This window comes from Schistocerca americana, chromosome 8 (assembly GCF_021461395.2).
Source record: "Schistocerca americana isolate TAMUIC-IGC-003095 chromosome 8, iqSchAmer2.1, whole genome shotgun sequence".
Taxonomy (NCBI): domain Eukaryota; kingdom Metazoa; phylum Arthropoda; class Insecta; order Orthoptera; family Acrididae; genus Schistocerca; species Schistocerca americana.
Genome location: NC_060126.1, coordinates 159,505,777 through 159,515,436, shown reverse-complemented (window position 1 = coordinate 159,515,436; position 9,660 = coordinate 159,505,777). Strand labels below are relative to the sequence as shown.

At 44.4% G+C, this 9,660-nt stretch overlaps 1 non-coding gene across 1 annotated transcript; it reads left to right on the top strand.

Annotated features, from left to right (window-relative positions):
• Positions 1-5,693: 5,693 nt before the first annotated feature.
• On the top strand, positions 5,694-5,768 carry Trnat-cgu. Its single transcript has one exon. It is a non-coding gene; the product is annotated as a tRNA-Thr (tRNA).
• The last annotated feature ends 3,892 nt before the right edge of the window (positions 5,769-9,660 follow it).

Sequence of the window (9,660 nt, the reverse complement as noted above, 5' to 3'; positions counted from 1 at the left end):
TAGCCCTATAACGTTCTGAACGATTGCGCCTGCAGAGGAAAATAGCTCCGCTATCAAAAACAGACATGGCATTCGTAAACATCATTTGATTAGTACCCATGGATTTAATGAGGCCCACTAAATGTGCAAACATTAATTACATATGGCATAAATATATCAGTAAAAATTGAAAAATTCTTAATTTTCCCTTTTTTCCTCTGATAAAGAAAGAAACTGACGTTCTAGTACTGTAGGTTTCCCTAGACCTTAAGCAGGCCTTGATTGATGCACATATCTTATGACAGTTTTAGCATCAGAATGGGACGTGAATTCTGTAGAGGATGATTTTTACTGGGCTGGGAAAGGTTGCGAAGGTCATGGTATTAACACGGCCTGTAAGGAGCAGGAACTTTCACCAGTGTTCTGAGAACTCACTTCAGGGTCAGATTCCTTGCACGGGCAAAACAATGGATTGCGCTCTGTAATGATCTTCCAGAGCAGTGGTGGGCAAGGTTCTCACGTCAGAACCGCTTCAGAAAATCAGTCTGCAGGCAGGAATCAACGAAACTGAGTTAGAGTTGTAATTTGCAATAATGTATTGGTAACTTCTACATAAGCTCGAGACAAGACTTACTTACGGATGAAAACAGAATACTGACAACCTGTTATCTATTCGAGACACCCAGATGGCTGTGTAAGGCAGTCTTGGTAACAGAGAACTGAAGAGAGAACCTGGTTCCAGTCGCAATAACTAATAGCTGTACCAGTATAACGATAGGTAATGATATTATTTCAAGATCACTTCTGGGCCAGCCGGGGTGGTAGAGCGGTTCTAGGCGCTACAGTCTGCAGACAGGAATCAACGAAACTGAGCTAGAGTTGTAATTTGCAATAATGTATTGGTAACTTCTACATAAGCTCGAGACAAGACTTACTTACGGATGAAAACAGAATACTGACAACCTGTTATCTGACTGTGAACTATTCGAGACACCCAGATGGCTGTGTAAGGCAGTCTTGGTAACAGAGAGCTGAAGAGAGAACCTGGTTCCAGTCGCAATAACTAATAGCTGTACCAGTATAACGATAGGTAATGATATTATTTCAAGATCACTTCTGGGCCAGCCGGGGTGGTGGAGCGGTTCTAGGCGCTACAGTCTGGAACCGCGCGACCGCTATGGCTGCAGGTTCGAATCCTGCCTCGGGTATGGGTGTGTGTGATGTCCTTAGTTTAGTTAGGTTTAAGTAGTTCTAAGTTCTAGGGGACTGATATCCTCATAAGTTAAGTCCCATAGTGCTCCGAGCCATTTGAACCATCACTTCTGGTGATAACAATTCCAGGAAATCTGCCCACGCACCTGAAATGGGCATGTTATCTTCAAGGTCAGGGAGAATCTCCGGCTCCCTCTTGGGACCCTTCGCATCTCGGGCAATTGTATACCATACACTCAAGGTCATTGAACCACTGTGCCTGGTCTAGCCCAGTTAATGATGTAGGCCAGTGATCAACAACCGCAGGCCTGCTTTTGATATAATTTCTGCCCGCGCCTGATTGTTCATTGAAATATTTTTTCTCATCTTTCATTCGCTCCCTAAAGGAGATGATGAGTCTTTGTGAAGCTTTTTTGAGCCACATCTGACGAATGACAATTTAACGTCAATTTTGCACTTGTCTACGACCAAGAACCAAATAATCGTTTTTTATGACTCTTGCACAATCACAGTGAGGAGTTCGTGGACTGCAGTGAGGAGTTCGTTGATCGCGGCACTACTGTAAACCGCTGCTCCGGCCAGTAGAATGGCAGGATACACCTCTCCTTCCCCTTTTCAATCTAGGCCAATATGAATCAAGATCCCTCCTCCTCCTTTTATCACTGGAGCAACTGCTTGGACATCGCTATTCAAGGTTGGTTCAAATGTCTCTGAGCACTATGCGACTTAACTTCTGAGGTCATCAGTCGCCTAGAACTTAGAACTAATTAAACGTAACTAACCTAAGGACATCACACACATCCATGCCCGATGCAGGATTCGAACCTGCGACCGTAGCGGTCGCTTGGTTCCAGACTGTAGCGTCTAGAACCGCACGGCCACTCCGGCCGCCGCTATTCAAGGTCTTTGTACCAGTCAGATGAAGGAGCATCAGCAGTAGAACTATCCTACATAAAGAATGGCGACTTATGTTACCATAATTTACGAGGCGATTTGAAACTATAGTGTGTGGCTGGACACCATGGTATATTCTGCAAAATGGTGATAAATATCGATATAATATTTATGACATAAGATCCCTTTACGTTACAGCGTGTGTCGGAATTGCTGTAAATTAATGACGTCGTGGAATACTCTGCAGAATGGCAGTAAATATTAATATAATTTCTTTCTGTTTAGTTTTCAACCCTGGATTGGTTCGCATCAGTACGCCGTTCCCCTCTGTCTGCCTTCCTCTTCATTTCCGCGTATGTGGTGCTTCCCACATCATTCAAAATGTGCTGCAGTATGACGCCCTTGGTCGTCCTCCGGCGATTCCTTCCCTCATCAGCTGTCTCGCCACAATAGCCTCTCGCCACTACCTGTTTTCAGTTTTTCATTTCCCGTTCTGTTTTAGAATTTTTTCCTTCAGACATTGGAATATGAATGAACTTTTTATCAGGACCACATTGTTGTCTGCATCCGCAGGTGACCGGCCGCGGTGGTCTAGCGGTTCTAGGCGCTCAGTCCGGAACCGCGCGACTGCTACGGTCGCAGATTCGAATCCTGCCTCGGGCATGGGTGTGTGTGATGTCTTAGGTTAGTTAGGTTTAAGGAGTTCTAAGTTCTAGGGGACTGATGACCTCAGATGTTAAGTCCCATAGTGCTCAGAGCCATTTGAACCATTTTATCCGCAGGTGGATGGCTCCTGCACTCTTTTTAGTTAATTTTTAAAACGTGATTTTACGAAAATGTAATCGACCTGTCAATTCCTTAAATCTCCTGGGACCTTCAATATATATGTTCTTCGTTTGCGATGTTGGGAAAGTGTATTTACAACAACTAATTGGTTACTGGAGGAGAACACAATTGTCAAGCTCCTCTCTCGTCTCGTCTTCCAAGTTCATAGTTATCCACAATTCCCTCTTCCAGTTCTTTACCCATACTCACGTTCCATTCCCCCATGTGCATGGCTAAATTACTACAATTTAATGATATAATGACATATTCTGCAAAATGCAGAATTCCATTCACTCCACTAGGCGAACTGTGTGACACAAGCTATTCTTTTTAAAAATGGTAGTCAACATTACCATAATTAGTGGTCAAAAATGATCGTCTTCAAATTTTGTGTTTTATCATTGTGTCTATATGGATGCCTAACAATCGCCTGACGCTGTGGGATTATAGCATAATTGCAAATAATAATGGCGGAAAAATCCGTGTATTTACATTCACTCTTTAAACAGCACTAGCATAAGATAGATAAATACTAAAACAAACCAAAAAATTCGTAAGATGGATTCTCACATTTCATCGTATCTATGGTTCGCACGGATCTCACCACAGCATAGGGCAGTGTGGTTACTCAGAGCCCAGTGCAGCCGCCGTTGACCACAGGGAAGTGCTAGCATAAGATAGATAAATACTAAAACAAACCAAAAAATTCGTAAGATGGATTCTCACATTTCATCGTATCTATGGTTCGCACGGATCTCACCGCAGCATAGGGCAGTGTGGTTACTCAGAGCCCAGTGCAGCCGCCGTTGACCACAGGGAAGTGCTAGCGCGACAGACCACTCTCCACAGAGCCGCACCTATCCACCTGAGACAGGCAACGCCTCTGTGCCTCACATACACACACCTTCTATCCCGAGTAAGAACCCCCACGCCTATATCTGCAACCGGCAGGCTTCAATTTGGACATAACACATACGTTGGCAGCCTGTACCTGCAGGAAACGTCCTACACATACCTGATAAACCAAAAATCCTCTCCCTGTGTCGTCCCTGCTAACAGTCAAGCACTCCATACCCTAGCACAGGAATCCCAGCTGCCTCATGTAGGGCAGAGAAATCCCAGCTACCTCATCCAGGGCTACTGGCTTCTGAAAGAGATCGTGCTGCCATCAGCAGCGCCTACGCATCTGAGACTAGACCAGCGTGCTGTCGGAAGAAGCCTGTGGACTCAATGCTGTCAGTCTTAAAAACTTCTAAAAACGTTTTGTTACACGTCTCTCTAAATCCTCATAATATTTCCGGTAATGAGTCGCAATTAAAACGATTACGTCACAAGTGAATAATCATTCAAAACTTCCTAAAACTCATTTTAATACTCACGAAATTGGTGGATTCCTATAACGTCCGCATGTAGCGAGGAACCACTACAGATTCTCCTCCCTTGCTGAATACAGATTCAGCGTTCTGATCTTGAAAAACGCTTTAACATCCATATACATTAATTTCTAGATGTTTATTTCATTACCTCTCGTTGATTTTAAAATGTATCCGTCTCTACACATCTATAATTTTGTGACAGCCTGCTACTTGGTGTCAACGATACCGTATTGCTGGCAGTGTGGATCACTTCCCAATTTCGTTTCGTGGCGATGCGATATTGTCGGGAATAGATCATTTATAAACACGTATGCTTCTGAGCATATCTATGAGCTATTGGACTTGCTCAAATCGTCTTCAGTGTACGTCTTTGTGTTTAATCTGGCTTGGTGTTTTCTTCTGAGTGATTATTGTCTTTGCCATCTTTCATTAGGAATCTTCTCTAATAGCAGCTTATAAGGCTCGAGATTGCACACATCAAAAAAGTTTTGCATCAGCCCAGTCCCCAGAACTCCTGAAGATAGGCGTTGACTGTGGATATTGTATCATAGACACAGTCCCTTTGACTGTTCAGAGATGTCACTAAACCCGCCCAAAGAAGTAAACAACCATGCAGGAGGAGCGCCTATTAGACGGAGAGGGTCCGACAGCCGACAAGTTCCAGTCATTCCACCAGGAAGGAGGTACACGGCTCGTGTTTGTCTGTAGTTCTGCCATGCCCAGACGGTCAGTACCGTGGTTCGATCGCGTCCGCATTGTTACTTTGTACTAGGAAGGGCTTGCAAAAAGGGAAGTGTCCAGGCGTCTCGGAGCGAACCAAAGCGATGTTTCCAGAATGAGATTTTCACTCTGCAGCGGAGTGTGCGCTGATAAAAAACTTCGTTGTTTTCAGGGTTCCTCCAAGCCATAATCCATATGTAGCTGTCATCCACTGCAATAGTAGCCCTTGGGCGGCCTAAGCAAGGCATGTTATTGACATTTCCAGTCTCTCTGTATCTCCTCCATATCGGAACAACATTGCTTTAAAACTTCCTGGCAGATTAAAACTGTGTGGCGGTCCGAGACTCGGACTCGGGACCTTTGCCTTACCAACTGAGCTACCCGACTCACGACCCGTCCTCACAGCTTTAATTCCGCCCGCGTAAGGCAAAGGTTCCGAGTTTGAGACTCGGTCCGGCACACAGTTTTAATCTGCCAGGAAGTTTCATATCAGCGCTCACTCCGCTGCAGAGTGAAAATCTCATTCTGGAAACATCCTCCAGGCTGTGGCTAAGCCATGTCTCCGCATTATCCTTTCTTCCAGGAGTGCTAGATCTGCAAAGTACGCAGGAGAGCTTCTGTGAAGTTTGGAAGGTAGGAGACGAGGTACTGGTGGAATTAAAGCTGTGAGGACGGGTCGTGAGTCGTGCTTGGGTAGCTCAGTTGGTAGAGCACTTGCCCGCGTATGGCAAAGGTCCCGAGTTCGAGTCTCGGTCCGGGACACAGTTTTAATCTGCCAGGAAGTTTTAAAGCAGTGTTGTTCCAATATGAAGGAGATACAGAGAGACAAAAACTGTCAATAACATGTCTCGCTCAGGCCGCCCAAGGGCTACTACTGGATGACAGCTACCTATGGATTATGGCTTGGAGGAACCCTGACGACAACGCCACCATGTTGAATAATGCTTTTCGTGCAGCCACAAGACGTTGTGTTACGACTCAAACTGTGTGCAGTAGGCTGCATGATGCGCAGCTTCACTCCCGACGTCCATGGCGAGGTCCATCTTTGCAACCACGACACCATGCAACGCGGTAAAGATGGGCCCAACAACATGCCGAATGGACCGCTCAGGATTGGCATCACGTTCTCTTCACCGATGAGTGTCGTATATGCCTTCAACCAGACAATCGCCGGGGACGTATTTGGAGGCAACCCGGTCGATCGGGCTGAACGCCTTAGACACACTGTCCAGCGAGTGCAGCAAGGTGGAGGTTCCCTGCTGTTTTTGGGGTGGCATTATGTTGAGCCGACGCACGCAACTGGTGGTCATGGAAGGCGCCGTAACGGCTGTACGATACGTGAATGCCATCCTTCGACCGATAGTGCAATCATATCGGCAGCATACTGGCGAGGCATTCGTCTTCATGGACGGCAATTCGCGCCCCCATCGAGCACATCTTGTGAATGACTTCCTTCAGGATAACGACATCGCTCGACTAGAGGGGTCAGCGTGTTCTCCAGACATATATGCCTGGGATAGATTGAAAAGGACTCTTTATGGACGACGTGACCCACCAATCACTCTGAGGGATCTACACCGAATCGCAGTTGAGGAGTGGAACAATCTGGACCAACAGTGCCTTGATGAACTTGGGGATAGTATGCCACGACGAATACAGGCATGCATCAATGCAAGAGGACGCGCTACTGGGTATTAAAGGTACTGGTGTGTACAGCAGTCTGGACCACCAGCTCTGAAGGTCTCGCTGTATGGTGGTACAACACGCAATGTGTGGTTTTCATGAGCAATAAAAAGGGCGGAAATGATGTTTATGTTGATTCTTTTCGAGTTTTCTGTCAGGTTCTGGAACTCTCGGAACCGAGGTGATGCAAACCTTTTTTTTTATGTGTGTATTTCCATCATCAGAAGCTCTTATAAAATATTTCATTTAGCTCGTTTAACGATTTCTGCTGAAACAGTGTTTTAAGGTTCTCTAATTTCATGTATACGATTAAATGATTAGTGTCATTCTGCGTGATTCAAAACTAAGCTATTTATTATTATTATTTCTATCTTCATTAACACGTGAACATTGCATTTGCCGACATTAAAAAAAAACTGCTGCACATGATCGATTTGTGTAGTTTAGTTGCTGGCATCCGTCTGTAACATATCGCAATAACTCCTCCCATCACGCCCTCCAATGCAATCATTAGTAAGGCATTAGTAAATTCGACTGACTTGCAGCCTGTTACAGCGTACACAGGTTTCTTGCTGTGAGGGCTGGATACTTGGTCCCAAATATGTTAAACCTATGTTACCTTCCGACATTACCGGCTACACAAAACGACATATCTTAACAAATGCGCCATCTTCCGTCCTCTTCTTTTGTTATTTGTGTTACAGTATATATATAGTCGATCAATGGGCATATTGTGTAATGTAACGCATTTTTTGCATAGGGCCAATGAGCTGCTAATTTCAACTCTTTCAGTGATATTTTATTTCATTGTACACAGCACCTCTTACCTTTTTCTACCATTTCTTTGCAAATGACGTCAATTAGGTCGTGTATGTTTATCCCTCGTTTCACACCTAACATTTCCATTTCAATACATTCGCTAAATGGATGCGCACTTTCATCGAGCCACATGTGCCATATTTATTATTACTCATAGTTGCCCCCGCCGCTTTCTTGTAAAAATCATCCATTATGTCCGTGATCTTTACGATGTCTTGGGCTTTCGTAAATATTATGGTAACAACCATCGACGGGGAACCATCGATTAGATCTGGTATGTAGCTTCTGACTCTCCAGATCAATGGTTCTAAAGAGATGATGCACAGTATCATCAATAAAGGGAAATCCGACGGAACATGGGATTGGGGAATGCTTTCGTAAGATGTCCATTTATTCACATATTGGAAACCATTTGGTAGCAGTAAGTCTATTGTTACTTCGCGAAATTTGAATTCCTATAACACATCCATAGGTATTTTATGGAAGGCTTTCTCTCAATTAACGTTAAGTAGCCCATAATGTTTACGCCTGATGCTGCCAATAGGAGAAGGTTGTAGATAGGATATTACCAATTCACCTCTGTTTACAGTTTTTCCGTTGCTTTGTAAGAAGGTGAATGCTTCACTTCTCAAGACGGAGAAACCAACAATAACTGGCTTCGCTTCTCATTCGGCAGGTACACGTAAGCCTTACATGTGACGATTTTCTCTTCTAGTTCGCTTTTCTGCAGTTCTAAAATTTTCTTTTCGATTTTCTTAAATCGCTTGCTCCATCTTCTCCATTATCTATTTTCGGTTGCAAGTTGTGAGTTAGAAAGTAGTAATATTCGATAATCTCTCTGAGATCGTCATTTAGCTTGAAGGTTACTCTTTTATTGGTTCAAATGGCTCTGAGCACTATGCGACTTAGCTTCTGAGGTCATTAGTCGCCTAGAACTTAGAACTAATTAAACCTAACTAACCTAAGGACATCACACACATCCATGCCCAAGGCAGGATTCGTACCTGCGACCGGAGCGGTTGCTCGGCTCCAGACTGTAGCGCCTAGAACCGTACGGCCACTCCGGCCGGCTACTTTTTTATGTACGAGGGCTATCCACAAAGTACATTACATTTTGGAATTAAAAATAAATAAAGTATTGGAAATGTTTTTTATTATATGCAGATGAAAGCCACACTTAAATACTACTTTTCTACATAGTTGCCATTTAAATTAAGGCACTTATCGTACCGATGGACGAGCTTGGAAATTCCTTCGTCGTAAAATTCGGCCGCCTGCGCCTTCAACCACGTAGTTACCTCTTCTTGAGGCTGTACGTCGTCATCAAAACGCTGCATAGCCAACCACTTCTTCATTGCTGGGAATAAGTGGAAGTCGCTCGGTGCCAGGTCGGGACTGTACGGCGGATGAGGAAACAACTCCCACCCACTTAAAAGATTCGAGAACTTCACGAGTGGCATTTGCCGTGTGGGCCCGGACGTTGTTGTGAATCAGCAAGTTCTTTGAGCCCAACTTTCCCCTGCGCTTGTTTTGTATTGCTCTTCTGAGGTTGTGCAGAGTTTGGCAATACCTTTGGGAGTTTACTGTAGTGCCTCTTTCCAGAAAATCCACAAAAATCACACCTTTTCTGTCCCAAAAGACAGTCATTACGTGGTTGAAGGCGCAGGCGGCCGAATTTTACGACGAAGGAATTTCCAAGCTCGTCCATCGCTACGATAAGTGCCTTAATTTAAATGGCAACTATGTAGAAAAGTAGTATTTAAGTGTGGCTTTCATCTGCATATAATAAAAAAAATTTCCCATATTTTATTTATTTTTAATTCCAAAACGTAATGTACTTTGTGGATAGCCCTCGTATTTTCTGGATACCAGGTTTCACGAGGTTTTTTTCACCAGTCAACTGGATCACGAAAGAAACATTCTCAGTTGATCCCCAAATGGTAACGTGCTCCAAATTGTAACGCATTTTTTTTTAATTATCCATCTTTTGACTTATTTGATGCAGTCCACCACGAATTTCTCTCCTGTGCCAATCTCTTCAGCTCAGAGGTCCGCCTGCTTAGCTGATTGGTTATGTGCTTGCCTCCGATGCAGCGGGCCCGGGTTCGATTCCCGGCCGTGTTGGACTAGGTGTTGTGTCCGCTAGTGGACT